Source organism: Chlamydotis macqueenii, chromosome 2 (assembly GCF_036417535.1).
Source record: "Chlamydotis macqueenii isolate bChlMac1 chromosome 2, bChlMac1.mat, whole genome shotgun sequence".
Lineage (NCBI taxonomy): Eukaryota > Metazoa > Chordata > Aves > Otidiformes > Otididae > Chlamydotis > Chlamydotis macqueenii.
In genome coordinates this window covers 121,589,953-121,606,739 of record NC_141557.1, presented here as the reverse complement: position 1 = coordinate 121,606,739, position 16,787 = coordinate 121,589,953, and positions in this window count along the sequence as shown.

Genomic DNA, 16,787 nt, shown 5'->3' with positions numbered 1-16,787 from the left:
GGAAATTACAGGTAAAGTCACGACAGTGAAGCAGTCAATGGGTGTTCTTCTGTTGACTGGAAAATGGTCAGGATTTTCCTTCTATTTTTATTCTAGAGTTGATTACCTCAGTTTTATTAGTCCTACTGGCTACTGGAAGTACCTAGCTGGTTTATGGAGTAGTATCTATTTTTTTTTTTCTCCAAATACATTCTTGGACCAAAGACTACAGGATTTTGACAGGAGAAAACTGGAAGGAAAAGACAGAGGAAGGGGAAATAATCCTTCAACCCAGGGTAGATTTTCTGCTGTTTTGAGCAAATCTTTGTTTTGCTAATACCAAAGAAGAAGTTAATTTCACAATGGTGGAGCTGAAGGCATTCACGAGCAACAAATGCTTATCAACTGATAGTCCTACGTGAAACAGTGTACTCCCAGGGCTGTAGAAGGTTCTCTATATCAGATTACAGAAAAGTAGGAACAAATGGAGGTAACAAACTGGGTGACAGAATGACACCACCAGATAACAAGAATAGTACCAGTGGCACTGCTCAGTACCTGCAGACATCAGGGCAGTGAAACCACTGAGAAGCAGTGGATCCTTTTTTTCCAAGTCTAATTTCAATTTATTTGAATGATTTACTTCAAAGCATCTTTTTAATAAACTTATTAAATATGATTGTAAAAGAGCTTAATTTTCTCACCCACCTTGCAATGAGATGGAAAATAAGTAATTTTATGCTATTTCCTATGGAATCCTGAACTAAAAAGGCAACATGGAGGAAAGCATGAACATAATTATTGAATGTTTTTGCTTTGGAGTTATCCTGCTGGACATTGCTTGTAGAATAAAAAAATGAATGGTAAGACAGACTGTAAAATGGTAGTAGTAGTAATTCCTTGTAGTAGGAATTCCCTGTAGTCTGACTTGGAGAGCTTTGAGACTTGGTTTTGCTGCAGGGCAAGTGAACTAAAGATTTTGAAAGTTATTGCCCTGTGGTTGAATTTTGGAAAATCTTGGGGAGATATCATTCAAATCTTTGCGTTTTCAGCTGGATTCTGTGTTATTCAATTATTTGTGTGCTGACTGGATATGCTACAAAAGAAATGCTAAATTGGAACAGGCAGAAAAAAGTATTCAAGTGATCAAAACTATAATGTTTACCATCTCTGTTCACAAGTTGAAAAATAATCACAGGCTATTTTCCTAGACTGCACTCTCTCTACAGAGACTATAATTAAAAATAACTTTTCCATGTAGTTTCTAAGTAAAGGCAGCAGGCAAACAACCAGCTGCTTTTGTCTGCGTTTGCCTCTTTCTTTGTCCAAGCTCCCCAGACTTATAAGCCTCCTTTCCTTCCCTTCCCTCCGTGCATCTCTCTCTTTTCCTCTTCACTGCTTCGGCGTTGGGGCCAGACCTGATGAGCTGAAATACCTGTGTTCAGTTGGAGTCAACATGGTAGGGCGAGCAGACTTTACGGAGATATCATCTTTCTATGGTCTGACAAGTCTCCTTGAGGCACTTACTAAGTGAGATTTTTAAAAAGCTTTCCACATAGCATCACTTGGGTATATTTCCATACAAGCAGTGCTCTTGTAGCTCAAGGTGATTCCATTCTGAAAAACATGAAATCTTTCTGCTAAGATTCGTTAGTACCAGAGAGCCTCAGCAAAAAGACATGGTAAAACCAAAGTGCCTAACCTTCTTCCCCAAAGTGGCTGAATGATTTTCTTTTTTTTCCTGATTTCTCTCAAAATCATTAAGCTAAATGCAAAAAGTTAACATGAAGAAAAAAAAAACCAGATCTAGTATTAAAAGTTTATCTGAGAACTGAAAAATAGTGTCTCAGAGAGGGCAATGGCTGGCCAACTAACTGTAACCATCAAAGTCATTTGGAACATTTTTCAATGGATGTATATTTTTAAAATGTTTATTCTGTTCTTCCAGTTTTCAGTGGAAGCATATTTAGGCCAGGGCAGGCTAAATATGCTTTGGAAATATTATTCGTTCTGGAAGTGTTCTCCTTGCTAACAAGGCATGTTACCTGTCTTTTGTGAGTTTGATGATTTTAAACTACTGACAATTTGACTTTACAGGAGAAGGGGAATGATAGTGTTGGTAAAACTGAATAAAACTCTCTGAAGATGCTTAATATCGCCTATCAGTGCGATATATACAATTGTACATGAGCTGCATAAATGAAATACTTGCCGAGTGTAGAACAATTTTTTTTTCAATTGAGGAGGAGTTGCTGAGCTCATTAGATTAGGACAAATTTGGTACTCCATAAGGTAAAAATTCCAAATTTGAACCAAGGAGGCTATTATACTACCTTATCTCAATTGCATCTTCCCTATGTAATGTCTGTGTCCCTGTCTCAAAAGGCAAATAGGTATATAGTGGAAATTAAGTTACGGATTTCATGGTAAAGAGGCTAGTAGCTACATGTTCAGAATTTAGTTGCAGCAGAATTGACTGAAAAGGAAATATTTATTTTCCGCTGAGTGTAAAATGAAGACAAACAAAAGAAAAAAACTTTCTTAAATGTAAGAATGGGAAAGGTTTAATACCAGTGCAGTCTGGAGAGATGATCATAGGAAGAACGATGTGTCCACTTATAATATTTTCAGAGAAAAAAAAATAAGTGCATCTTCTATTGTAGAAGGAGAGCTATGGAGCCAACTATTTAACAGTGAAGAAATTACTTCGGAGCCATTTTTCAATTCTGTTTTAATAACTGATAGAATTATAAAGCCCCCAAACTTGAATCCTCTCCAAAATGGGTAAATTGCAATTCAGCAGTTTTATTTCGTATCTATGGTGGCTGCACTTTATAGATATATGAGTGTCAGAATTAAATGTGTCATCCTTTCTTATGTTTTGGTTTTCTTATTTCCTGGTTGAACTAAAAAGGTCGTAAGGCTAAACCACTTTGAAGATTTGCTCTCTCTCATGTATCAATTCATACTTCCTAAGAGATCTTTTTCAAACGTCAAAGATGTATGAAGTCTTACCAAAATGTAGGTTTGATAAGGTCATGAGTAATTCATTTATCTTCCGGAAAGTAAAACAAAAACTAGAAAGGCAAATGGCATATTTTGGATTTTTTCCTAGTTGTAATTAATTGTTGCTTATATCTTTCAAAGTAAAGTAGCAATCCAACTGCTAATTATCAGTTATATATGCAATGAATATAAGTATTTTTATTTGTGAAAATAAACATTTTTTAAATAAAAGTTTTTTTAAGACTGGTGGCTGAGGTATTAGTTAGCTGTTAGTATTGCTGTTGGTCAGTTTCTGAAATTATTCTTGTGCACACTAATTAATAATTGTTTTGGTCATAAAGTTACAGCACCAATAGGATATGAATTTTATACCAGTAAAATTCCCATCAGTCTAGAGTTGAATAGATGGCTCACATAATCCCCTTCTTTCTCCTGCATAGTAAAGAGCCATATTCAGACTACAAAAGCCACTAATTTCCTGAATATGCAGGTGGTGTGAAATACTGAGGATAAACATTTTCACAGGGTATGGTCTTAGGTCTGCTTTTATTTTCTATTGTTCTTATTGATCTGGAATCAAAGAAAAATAATCCAGTATTTTAAACGCCGTATCCTGTAGGGCCTTACTAACAGGGCTAATGGAGCGAGTCCTGCCAGTCCCTAGTGGATAGCTTTTGATAGAGATGGACTGTTTGACTCACAGAGGGCTTGCAGGTCTGATGCACAACTGGCCCGTGATATTGACACAGGGAAAAACCTTTAGGAAGAGGAATGACATGAAAGCTTGCAGAAAGGCCAGACACATGATCTGGTAAAGGGGTGAATAAGTAGAGGAAAAAAGAAGGGACTTTAGACACTCTTTCTGGACCTCTTATCGATTCCTTCTGTATGTCTGGAAGGACAGTATAGCTTTCATGCGTTTCCTCCATCTTACAGATGGTGAGCCTTCTTACTGTATTTCCCTCACAGCAATATTGTGCTGCTTAAGCAGTTTGTACAACACTGTGCTAGAATTAATCAGAATGCAGAAAATGCAGAAAGTTCCCATCACCAGTGGCATTTCCCTTCTTCCTCCATGCAGGGCTGATTCAGACAATTGTTCTGGCAGAATTTATTTAACTGTGTCCAATTATGCATTAAACAAGGCCCATAGGGAAAGAAAAGAGCTGGGGGATTTAAAAATCCTCTGTGTACCTGGGACACATAATTCTGATCAAAATCGTTTTAGTGGAATGTACCCCCAAAATCCATTTTGTGCATTGCTCTAAAGCAGCATGGGGCAATCACAGAAGGAAAGCAGCAACTGTGTATATATATGGTATGCAGGTTCAAAAATGTTGAACCTGGATCCTTTTCCAGAAACACCTTCTCCCCAGGAGGAATTATTAATCTGGAAATGGTAAATTCTTACTTATCTTTTCAAGTGACAAAATCTGCAAAAGAACAGTATTAAATAAAATTGGCCTTCAATTTGTTGAAATAAGTTGCTGCAGAAATGACCTCTGTAGAAATCTCACATTATATAGATAATTATTACTATGTCGTAGTACAGCCCTGATCGGGACCAGACTACGCAGTCTCTCTCTCGCTCCCCCCACCCTCCAAGAGAACAGGGGGAGATGATATAAGAAAAATGGCTCAAGTTTTGAGATAAGGACAGGGAGAAATCCTTAAAGTTACCGTCACGGGCAAAACAGACTCGACTTGGGGAAAACTATTCATTTATTTCTAAAACTAGCAGGGTAATGAGACAGGGAACAAGATAACCTCCCCCCACCCCTCCCTCTTCCCAGCCTTAACATTATCTCTACTACCTCCCCACCCTGAGTGGCACAGAGGGGAAGAGGGAATGGGGGTTGCGGTCAGTTCATCATGCGTTGTTTTACGCCGCTACTTCTTCGTCGGGGGAAGAACTCCTTGCCTTCCTCCTCTGCTCCAGCGTGGGGTCCCTCCCATGGGCCACAGTCCTTCATGAAACTGCTCCGGCATGGGCCATCTCTTCCACGGGGTGCAGTCCCTCCAGAACAGCTGCCCCAGCGGGCCCTCCATGGGCCACAGCCTCCTTCAGGCCTCCACCTGCCCCAGTGTGGGCTCCTCCAAAGGCTGCAGGTGGATCTCTGCCCCTCTGTGGACCTCCATGGGCTGCAGGGGGACAAACTGCTCCACCATGGTCGTCACCACAGGCTGCAGGGGAATCTTGGCCAGGAGCCGCATTACTCCTCCTCCTCCTTCTTCACTGACCTTGGCGTCTCAGCCATTCCTCACAACAGGCTGGCAGACGTCTCTCAGGATCCTTTTTACATCTTGTTCACTTCTCATCTCCTCTCCACTTTTTGCAGCCAGGCCGGGCGGAGTTGGGCCCAGTCAGCTGCCCGGCGGGAGGCCAGAGGGTGAGGCCTGCAAGGCCCATGAGGCTCGCGCCTCCCCCTCTCTGCCCCCGCTCAGCTGCTTCACATCTTCCTTTTTTTTTTTTGTTTTCCCCTTCTTAAATATCTTATCGCAGAGGTATTATCACGGGACATTCTGCTACCAATTAGCTTGGCCTTGGCCAGCAGCAGGTCCGCCCTAGGCCTGGCTGAGTCCACTGAACAAAGGGGAGCAACTTCTAGCAGTTTCCTACAGAAGCTACCACCTTAGGCCCCCCCTCACCCAACAAACCAGAACATACTATCATATTATCTTAGGTGTACAGAAATGCTTGAGTTACCATAGTTTATCGTTAAATATTTATGGTTTTCCTTTATGATTTCTTCCTTAAGATACAGTTGTTTGGTGTAACGTACTAACCCATAGGGATAAACTAGCAGCTACAGAGTAGGAATGACAGGGAGAATGAGTGACCAGGAAAACCAGCAGTTTGAATGAAGGACTAACAAGTCAAGGCAAACCATAGTTGCATAATACTAGTGTCAGCTGAAACACGCCATGGGTCTACAGATTAATCACAGTGCCAAGGGACTGTAGGCTTTTTGAGCCAAATTGTCAGCTGGTAATTGCACAGTAAAGGCATATCAGAGTCGAGTTACTAAGAAGCTTCCATGGTAACATCTGCAAAAGGGGACCTTCACCTAAAACCCAGCATACCAGCATGAAACACTTTCAGAGGTCGTGGGACTGATCTAGCCTGCAGGGTTGGGCTGAACAGCAGGGATGACCATGAACTCTGAAGATCCCTAGTTATTATTGCCATAGACACACAAAAGAAGATAAAATCTAATTATAGGAACAGCTTATCTGCTTTTCCCCGCAAGAGACTTATAGAAATCCAGGAATGGAACTCTGCGGCAGCTTTGGGCTCATTCAATTTTTTTTTTTTTCCAGAGGAAACAAAGGTACAAGAGCAGATGCCTCTAATCCTGTCTACTTTTAAATGGTTCATTCTTGTATTACCCAGAATACATGCAAGATTTAGAGTGCCACCCTCCCTGTAGAAGAATAGCTCTTCTCTCTTCTTTCATCCTGTTCAGGTCCTAAAAGCTAGTCCTGTATTTTTGGTATTTCTAATAATGGAGAGAAAGTTAATGACGAGATATCCTGCACTGTTCTGAAAAATCATAAAGAAAATTCCATCATGATCCTTTGCACTCAGTAGATCTGTCTATAAAACCCAGACCCTTGGTTTTGTGGAACCAGGATTCATCTTTGTGATAATCTAAGATGATCTCTGAAACTCTCTTTTGCAATGACATGTGTAATTTGTGATTTCTGAAAGAACACTATGTGGGCCACTGCATTAGTAGGATACAGATATTATAATGCTGCAATAAATATTTTAATCCTGCTACACTTGCCTGACTATTCCAGAACAGTAGGATGTTGTTTATCTCAGAATTTTTCTTTATAACTTTTAGCCTCTTCCATATCAATTTCAACATCATAAATAATAAAGCTATCTTGCCAGAGGACCCATAATTGTGTCTGAATTTATTGCTGACTCCTAACAGAGTAAATTTAATCTGAATAGTTTTTGAGACTTTCCTAACTCTTCATCAATTTAAGAGGTGGATTAAGCATTCTAGAAGCATCATGTGGCTTGAAACTATACAACACCCCATAAACACTTGGTAAAATTCAAGGTAAATGTCAGTCAAAATCTACAGTCAAAACTTCAGATTTGAATGAACAAAGCAAGACACTCAGATTTACATCTAAAAATTTAGCAAGTTGATTTTATAATTTATGTTGAAATAGCTAAATTTCATTACTAGAATTTACAGGCTACTGAATGTTCTGGATGAAAACAAACATTACTGGTGGAACATGATAAGGACAGGCTCACTTGCCCAGCATGTGGGAGATCAAGACATTTACGATATCTGGTCTGGAGCAAGGAACAGAGCCTCGGCTTTCTACAGGTCTAGCAAGAGATTTACCTACTAGACTATTCAGTAGTCTGACCTTCTCTGAACATCTGTTTATCTACAACGGACCAGCTCCAAAAGGAAAGGCTAAAGCCTAAAGATGGGTTGTTTCTGTAACCCTAACCATGAACCCATTTGCCAACCTCAGCTGCTGGAGCTCCCTCTCTCTCACTCTCCCTATATGTGTGCATGTGTACCCATCTTCCATCTTCAGCAGTAAAAAAGCACCATTGAAATAGACAGTTTCTACAAAACGTGTCTTCAAGAACCTTGGACATCTCTAATGGCTTATTTGTAGATCTTGAGCTTTTCTGGCTTGCAGAAACCCTGCTATATAAGACTGTGGCTTTGTCAGCTGATCACAGCACAGTCTCAGGGAATTTGTTGTGCAAAATTACTTAGAGCCATTGGATGACACATCTATAAAAAGCCTTTTATGTTCTGGTTACCTGTAAGCAAATTTTAGGAGTAATGTAAGTTTTAGTTATAATGCAGATTCTCTTATAAATTGCATATCTGCATTTGAAGCTGGTTGCTGTCCTCAGTCCCTCTAAGGAGAATATTTCTTAGAAGAGTTTCTGTCTGCAAGATGCAAATAAACCAAAGGGTAACACGTCAGGAAGGTTACAGGCTGCACACGTGTCATGTTTTCTAAAGCTAATGGTGATTTGTTTCTGTCATGTGAAACAAGCACTTACATGCACATCTAATGCCTTATCCTTTAACAGCCTGTGTGGACAAACCCCACGTTGTTCCATCTTTAACAGCCAGCTGTGTAAAATGCCTGACCGGCCAACTCTCCCTGCTGGTACAAAGCAGCCGTTTCTGCCACTTTGGATGAGAGAGCAAGAAAGAAGTCACAGGCTGTAAAGACACACTGGTGTCTTCAATTAAAGTATGCTATTGAACCAATGAAAGTAAAACTATTAGGTACTGAAACACTTTCTGTTCTCGAGGTTTCAAAGGATCTTTGCATTTACTAAAAAAAAATCCTTCTGTACGTAGAGCAATTAGCAAGCTAAAGCAATTAGTAATTTTCTTCTACCACAATTTAAAAGTACTTTGGAAAATTAGCTGGTACGGGATTCTAATATATTCAAATAAAAAGGAATTGCCTTGGTGCCATTTACTTTATGAATATGCTGGTAATTTGTAATAATATGCAGCTATAATAACAGTGAAAGAGGTGAAATAAGAAAAAAAAGGTGAAGACGACCCAGTCATGTGATATACACTTCAGTGTAATGTCTAAGCCTTTGATGATTTCCTTTGTTCCCCTGCCAAAGTCTTAATTTATACTGGATGTTCCTTTTTGGTGCCACTTGCTCGCACTAATGGTACCTAGTCAACACCACCTCCTTCTGTAGGTTTTGTTCAGCTTGGTTTGCTCTTGCAATTCTCTGGGTTGTACTTCTAGTGAGAATTTTCTTTTCCTTCCCCTCCTCATTGTCTTTTAGAAATGAAATTTTTAGCCTGGCATTTTTACTCCATGAGCAGCACTACTGAATTTAGGGGCACTACACACAGCAAGTAACGGCAATAAAACTGGGCTTTGGTATTTTATGTCACCCCATTAGTACTCTCCCAAGTGAAGCATGACTTTTTTGCCTCAGTCTTCACCAATAAGGACTCATCTCACCACCCAAGCTGTGGAAGGCACAAGCAGGGACTGGGAGAATGAAGAACCGCCCACTGTACTGGAAGAGCAGGTTCGGGAACATCTGAGGAACTTGAAGGTGCACAAGTCTGTGGGACCTGATGAGATCCGTCCGTGGGTCCTCAGGGAACTGGCTGATAAAGTTGCCAAGCCACTGGCCATCGTATTTGAGAAGTTGTGGCGGTCTGGTGAGGTCCCCGATGACTGGAAGAGAGGGAACATAACCCCCATTTTTAAAAAGGGGAACAAGGAAGACCCGGGCAACTACAGGCTGGTCAGCCTCACCTCTGTGCCTGGCAAGGTCATGGAGCAGATTCTCCTGGAAACCATGCTAAGGCACATGGAGAGCAAGGAGGTGGTTGGTGACAGCCAACATGGCTTCACCAAGGGCAGATCGTGCTTGATCCATTTGGCAGCCTTCTATGGTGGGGTTACAACATTGGTCAACAAGACACTAGCAATGGATATAATCTACCCGGACTTGTGCAAAGCTTTTGACACTGTCCCGCATGACATCCTTCTCTCTAAACTAGAGAGACATGGGTTTGATGGACGGACCACTCGGTGGATAAGGAGTTGGCTGGATGGCCACACTCAGAGAGTGCTGGTCAACAGCTCAATGTCCAAGTGGAGACCGGTCATGAGTGGCATCCCTCAGGGGTCCATGTTGGGCCCAGCCCTGTTCAACATCTTTTTTGGCAACATGGACAGTGGGATAGAGTGCACCCTCAGCAAGTTCGCCAATGACACCAAGCTGTGTGGTGCTGTCGACACGCTAAAAAGGAGGGATGCCATCCAGAGGGACCTTGACAGGCTGGAGAGGTGGGCCCGTGCCAACCTCATGAAGTTCAACCAGGCCAAGTGCAAGGTCCTGCACCTGGGTTGTGGCAATCCCAGGCACAAATACAGGCTGGGCGGGGAATGGATTGAGAGCAGCCCTGAGGAGAAGGACTTGGGAGTTCTGGTGGATGAGAAGCTTAACATGAGCAGGCAATGTGTCCTTGCGGCCCAGAAGGCCAACCGCATCCTGGGCTGCATCAAGAGGAGTGTGGCCAGCAGGTCGAGGGAGGTGATTCTCCCCCTCTACTCTGCTCTGGTGAGACCCCACCTGGAGTACTGTGTCCAGTTCTGGAGCCCTCAACATAAAAAGGACATGGACCAGCTGGAGAAGGTCCAGAGGAGGTCCATGATCAGAGGGCTGGAGCACCTTTCCTATGAAGACAGGCTGAGAGAGTTGGTACTGTTCAGCCTGCAGAAGAGGAGGCTCCGGGGAGACCTGATAGCGGTCTTCCAGTACCTCAAGGGGGCCTACAAGAAAGATGTGGAGAGGCTGTTCACTAGACCCTGTTGTGATAGGACAAGGGGTAATGGTTTTCAAATAGAGGGAGGTAGATTTAGATTGGATATTAGGAAAAAAATTTTTTACACTGAGGGTTGTAGAACACTGGAACAGGTTATCCAGAGAGGTGATGGACGCCCCATTCCTGGAAACGTTCAAGGCCAGGCTGGATGAGGCTCTGAGCAACCTGATCTAGTTGGGGATGTCCCTGCTCCTTGCAGGGGAGTTGGACTAGATGACCTTTGAAGGTCCCTTCCAACCCTAACCATTCTATGATTCTAGGAGTTTTCCAGTTTGATACCCAACTCCGCTGCAAGCAATTGACAAACTGATCCCAGACTAATTTTTTTCTGGCATCACTTGTTCAAACAAATGTCTCAAAAGGCACACTCCCATATGCTGCAAAACATTGGCACGGGTTTTCAGACTCATTTTCACACTTAGTAATCTACAATTTAGTAACAGCATCAAACAACGCAGTGCAAAACACCCGTTTGTCCTCCTCATGACATTTTATGCATGAGCTGAAACATCTTTTTGTCTTTATCTTCTAACAAATGCTGTTACTGCGTACACTGAAGCAAATAGCTGCAAAAAGGCTTAAAGTATGTGCCTTTCTGTCGTCTGATGCCGCGAATAATAAATATAACAAGAGAAAAAAACGAGTACAGGTAACACAATGGCACCAGGCAGCGGGGAGAAGGGAGAAGGTGGGAAGGGCCTCACCCCTGGCTGCCCACGGCACCTCCCGCCCCGCACCGGGCCGCGGCGGCCCGAGGAGCCATGGCCAGGGCAGCGACCCGCTCCCAGGCGGGGGAGGCCGGAGGTGGGGCGGGGACAGGAGCAGGGGCCGGGGGCCAAGTCCCCGCCGGGCCGCAGCGCAGCGGGGCTGAGCGGGCAGGAGCATTGCGTGGCGGCCATGTTGGAACCGCTGCACCCTCTGCCGTTTCCTCTGAAAACCGCGCTGGGAGCGGGAACCGGCTGCCTCCTCCCACCGGTGCTCGGTCCTCGGCTCGCACAGGGCTGGTGCTTTTCTTCCCGGTGTGCTCCAGCTAAACAGGCCTTCTGTGCAGTTCCACAAATTTGGGGCTTACCCTCCCTCCGGCCCTGTGTTTGAGTAATTGCATGCCAGTTCTTAACCTTTTGTTCAGTGGTGCTCAGATAACCCCAATTAACCTCAAATAATTCGGGGTTTGTTTAATGAGTATCAAGAGTACATGCATATTTAAATAATCTCTCCTTCATGCCAGCCCTGCCCCTGAACTGAGGAAGGCTTTGTCCTCCACGCTTGATTTTTCTGGATACTCTTTGTTCTCAGCATCACTATTAATAACACCACTTGCTCCTGCAGCTCAAGTGGTATTGACTGAGGGACTAATACGACTGGAAAAGTGGGGAAAAGGGCTTTCAGCCTTCCCCCCTCTATCCTGGAGCCAGCAGAGTGGCTCAGTCAGCTGGTGCAGGCACAGCCCCTATTCAGAGAGCTGCATTAACCGCTCTTGTATCACATCACTGCTGTGCTCAAGCAATTAGTCGTGTATGAGTGAAGCTGCCAAAACCAGGAGGCAGAGGAGGTGGGAGGGGTAAAGTTCAGGGGCTGTGTGTGTAAAATTTGCTTTTCTCTAGCTCCAGCTACACCATTTGTTTTCAGTCTGATTCTTACTTCTGCCAGGCATCAGGAAAAACGAACAAACAATTCTCAGTCTGAAGCAGAGAAGATTAAGATTTGGGTATCATTGGCATATAATCAACACAGATCTTAGCTCCTGGAAATGAATCATCTTTCTTTTCTTGTCAAAAAGGTAGAACGAGAAAGCTCTGCAGGAGCTTGAGCTCTTCGGGGAGAAGTCAGTACTTATCCCACACAATCCACTGGGATCATCCCAAAAAGAAACGACCAGGCTAATCTCCAAGTGACTTTTATTTATTCCCATAAAACTTATCAATGGCATCAACAGCATCTCGTGTCTCAGAGCCAAAGCTGGGTGGAAGTTGGGGTTGTGTTAGGTGATCCCCGTTCCCTCCCTGGAGCAGAGTACCAGCCACCGGCAGAACTGCACTTCCACTTGCTGGGAAGCCAGCTTACTGTGAAAGATGATTAACTGATAGTGCCCCTCAGGAGAAATAATTGTAAATAATAATTAGAGATACTTTTTTTTTGGTTTGGTTTTGTTTGGTTTTTTTTTTAAAAAAACCCATCTGTATCAGATGATGTTTTCTGTAGACTAGATATCTGTATCTACTCTACAGATATCTGAGGCATATTTCATTATTAGGGTTACAGAAAGGCACTAAAAATTGTTCTTCAGCCCATGTTCAGCTGCTCTCATCATCCTTGTGTCTCCTCTGGAAGTCACAGCTGCAGCCTGCTCCAGAAAAGTGGAAAGATATAAAACTTCCAGCTAGGTACCTTGGTGAGATGAAATGCAGGGAAGATGACCAAGTGGTGACCTGCTCTGACAGCTCTGCCCCTGCTCTGAGCCGCTGGCCTGTGTGCCACAGCTGGCCAGGGAGTGGCAGGGTGATGGCAGAGCAGAGCAAATGGCCTCCCGTTATGACCCACTGAACTCCTTAATCCCAGCCACCAACTTCCTCACTGCCAGTTAGCTCCTGTTTGTACAACACCCCTCCTTTTTTTTTTAAGTCTAAAGGTCAGAAACTTTTCAACACCTGCCCAGTGCCTCCCGGCAGCTGGCAGTTGGAGGGTCACTGGTCTTGCCCTACCCTCCCAAGGACTTTCTCGTGGAAGATGGACATGTCTTGGGACAGGCCACAGAGGCTGTCCCGATGCTCAGGGTTTCAGTGGGTTGGTTTCTGAAGGCGACAGTGGAGATCTGTATTAGCAATTTATTGTAAAATGTAACATGAACTTCTGCCATCTACAAGTCAAAAACAAAGCACAAGCCTTATGTTGAAGATTTACTCTGCTGTGACCTAAATATATGTACAAACACTGTTTAGGAAGCCGTATTACGTATTATTTCCTGCCTCTCTTTTTCCCCTTCCTCTCCCTTGCTGGTCTTCAAAGAGGACAAAATGCGCCATTTCCTGAGAGCTGTGTTCACAGAGTGCTGACATTTCTGGATGCAGAGAGACAGAAGAACTTTGTTTCCCTGGCAACTGTAGCCACCAAAAAAGCATTTCCAGCATCTTCTCCCTTTACTGAGGTTCATCATTATTGGAGCCTTTGGTCAATCAGGTATTAAAACTAATTTTGAACTAAAAAAAACGCATCTCAATAGCCTGCTCCGCCTAACTCATCTGGTGTTTCTCTCAGCCTCCAGAATAAAAGGTGACCTTTGCAAATTATCCTGTGTCAAAGCATCCAGTGTTACAATTCATGGCTGAACTTTAAAGTCTGCTCTGTCCTGCACAGTTAACTTAAACCTAGACATTGTCGTGATCTTATGGGAAACAATGCTGGCAACTAAGCAGCTTTCAGTCAAAACCTGCATGTGCTGGAGGGATGGAGCTGGGTCTCTACTGCAACTTGGTGAGCGCGTGCTGCACAGATTCGTGCCGGTGATTCAGTGCTGTTCATTCTTACCTCTGAGTCAGGGCTGAATTAATGTCCTGGCATATTGTTAAGGTTATGAAGCAGTGTGCTGAGGGGAGGAAGCTCTTTACTTTAGTTTTTGGTAATAAAAATACAATGCTGAAGCCCTTCCCACCTGCTATTGTTAAATATCATATATCTTCCTCCCCCTATGTTCCTTATTCATTCAAAGAATTTCACTAGGATTGCAAAAGAAGACACTTTACAGATATGAAATTCGCAATTTATGGTTGTCTGTCCACTTAAATTTAGCAATATGGTGTTGGTGTAGCTGATCTGTGAATGAGGTAGAGAGCCTGGGGGAAAAAAATGGTTGTGTAAATGCACATATAGTGCCTAGGTATTGGACAACTGAATGTGATATTTCTTGACCTTTGAGGGCTGGAATTCACACCTTAAACAATGTTCCCTAAATATACAATTTGGTATATAGTTTTGTACTTTAATTAAAAAAAAAGTCCAGGTGATGTCTGTTGTGTCTCCCAAAGTCCCTTGAAAGAACAGGGCCTTTTTTCTAATGCAATCCCTCAGAAGGAATAGGGGCTTCTGGCATGGGTGTGAAGACAGACTGGGTTGGGTCACCTGCAAACCCTTTCTTTCTCTTCCCTTGTGATTTCAGGAGACTCCTGACCTTTTCCATAGGACTACCGGGAAGGGCGCAGAGGCACTCAGCAGTTATGTGTTGAAGAGGAGGGAGATGATGATGGAGCGTGGTTCTTCCTCTGCCCTTCTTTTTTTTTTTTGTTGATATAATTGCAGGTGTTTCCAGTACCTGCGGTGAGACCAGTTACTGCTGATAATCCAGATATTAAAATTTTCATCAAGAAAGCAAACACAAGAAATGAAAAGGTTATTTTAAACAGTTTATATGAATGTCTGGACTTACAGTGACTTGACTTTCAGAAGAAAAGACATTTCTCTAGCCCATATGCTTGCTTTGTACTGAACTGCAAAGGCCTACAGCTACCAAGAGCCAGAGTTGAGCATCCAATGCAGAGCACATACAGACAGAAAGCACCAGGCAGCTTAAATGTTGCCTCTGACTCACTCTGTAACTGACAGTGTTGTGGTCAAACTCCACCTCATTCCAGTCCCATGTAGTTGCAATGCACACTCCATTAAGGGTCAGTGACCGTTGCTGTGAGCACATCTTTTTTGTGCTAGTTCTAAGATCACTGGAGAGTTTCAGCACAGAATTTAGCTAGAGAAAGTAGCTTACTGTCCAGCCACTGATGCTTGAAAAAGCTTTGAGTCTGCTATTAATCTTACATGATCTGTGCTTTAGATTTATGCAGAGAAATAACAGACACTTCTTCCCCAGACAGAAGTTTCTGATCCACCTGTAGCAACTGCAGAGTGACAAACCATTGCTTCTTTCTCCCTCACTTCACCATAACCCTTAGAATCCATTTTATTGATTATTTTGCAGCTGTATATGCTCATATTTAAGGTACTTATCCAAAGAAAACGATTGTTCATAAGAGATGAATTATCAGTGAATGTTAAAATATTGCTATCTTACAAGCTTTTCTGTATATTTTAATTCTAGAATGTGAAGAAGTCCAGAGAAGACGTTAACAAGAAGTAAAACGGTATGAGAAGAAGTAGCAGTAGTGATTCCCCTCAGGATATTTCAAGAGCCCATGGATTGCAGAGAATAAAAACAGGATAGGGGTGCATTTTATGTTAGGATCTCCCTTTATCTTCCAGTAAATTATTATTATTATCCCAGGCCTGTGTTTCATTCTTAAAATGTATTTGGTTTGAGGCTGTTTTGTCACATACTTGCTGTTCTGCATTTTTTTTGCATCTTCATTAAGGATGACACTTTTAGACAGCTCTATACAGGTGATACCGAGCAGATGCTGACGTTCTGGAGAAAGCAGTGACACAGTCAAAGTCATCACCGCATTTGCACGAGCCCCTGCCCCTAAGAGAGGGGATTCTGTACCTTTAACTTCATTACTTTTAACTCTACAGTTAACATAATTTCTCATGTTGGTTATAGTTTAGAAAAAAATGTTTTAGAAATAGAAACTGCAGCCTGATCACACTCAACAAGAGGACCACAAAGTAGAGCTTCAACATTAGAAAAGGATGAAGGAAAGCCACAAACCTTTCCCAGCCGTCTAAGCTTCACCACATGCCCAGAGAGGCATGACCATCTGCTATTCCCTGCAGAGACCTGCTTTCCTGCTGCATGCTTTGAGATGCAGCCAGCCTGGCTGTTCCCCACCTCTTCCAAGGGAATGGAAACAACTCTGTGTCTCGCCTCACCTGTCCCAGTTTGCCATTTAGAGGGGCTCCTGGTGGGGATTTCAAGATCTGAGTGCAAATTAAGGGATATCCTGAACACAGGTTCGTGCTTTCCCAACCCCTGCTTGTTGGAGTATGTTCAGGATAAGCTCTGAGGGATGTGATTTCTGCACACACTGTCTCTCCATCCCTGGCTGCACCTGGAGCCTGAGGACAGCAGAGCTTCAGAATTGCTACAGGGAATTCTTGGCTTCTCACACAGTGTGTGACAGCTTGCGTAAACTAAGGACAGTAATTAGGGTGCCTCTCTCTGCTTGGGTAGCCAGCTTCTGACTTTCCTCCAAGTTGCAGTTGTAAAGGAACAGGGGCACAGCCACCCAGTGAGAAGTGTTTAGGATGCACAGTTGTGAAGCTGAGGCATGAAAGAGGTGATGGACTAGGCAAGGCATCTAAACTGAAAATTGCTGTTTTATTCAGCATCTGCTATTCTGTGAAAGCATGTGGGATTCAATAAGGCAGAGAGGATCACTACTTGAGGCCTGGGAGTGCAGGGGGAATGAGGAAAGGTAACTCGGAAAAATGTATTAAAAATAATAGCTCATTCATTGCAGAACTTATTTTTTGCTTTTCTTT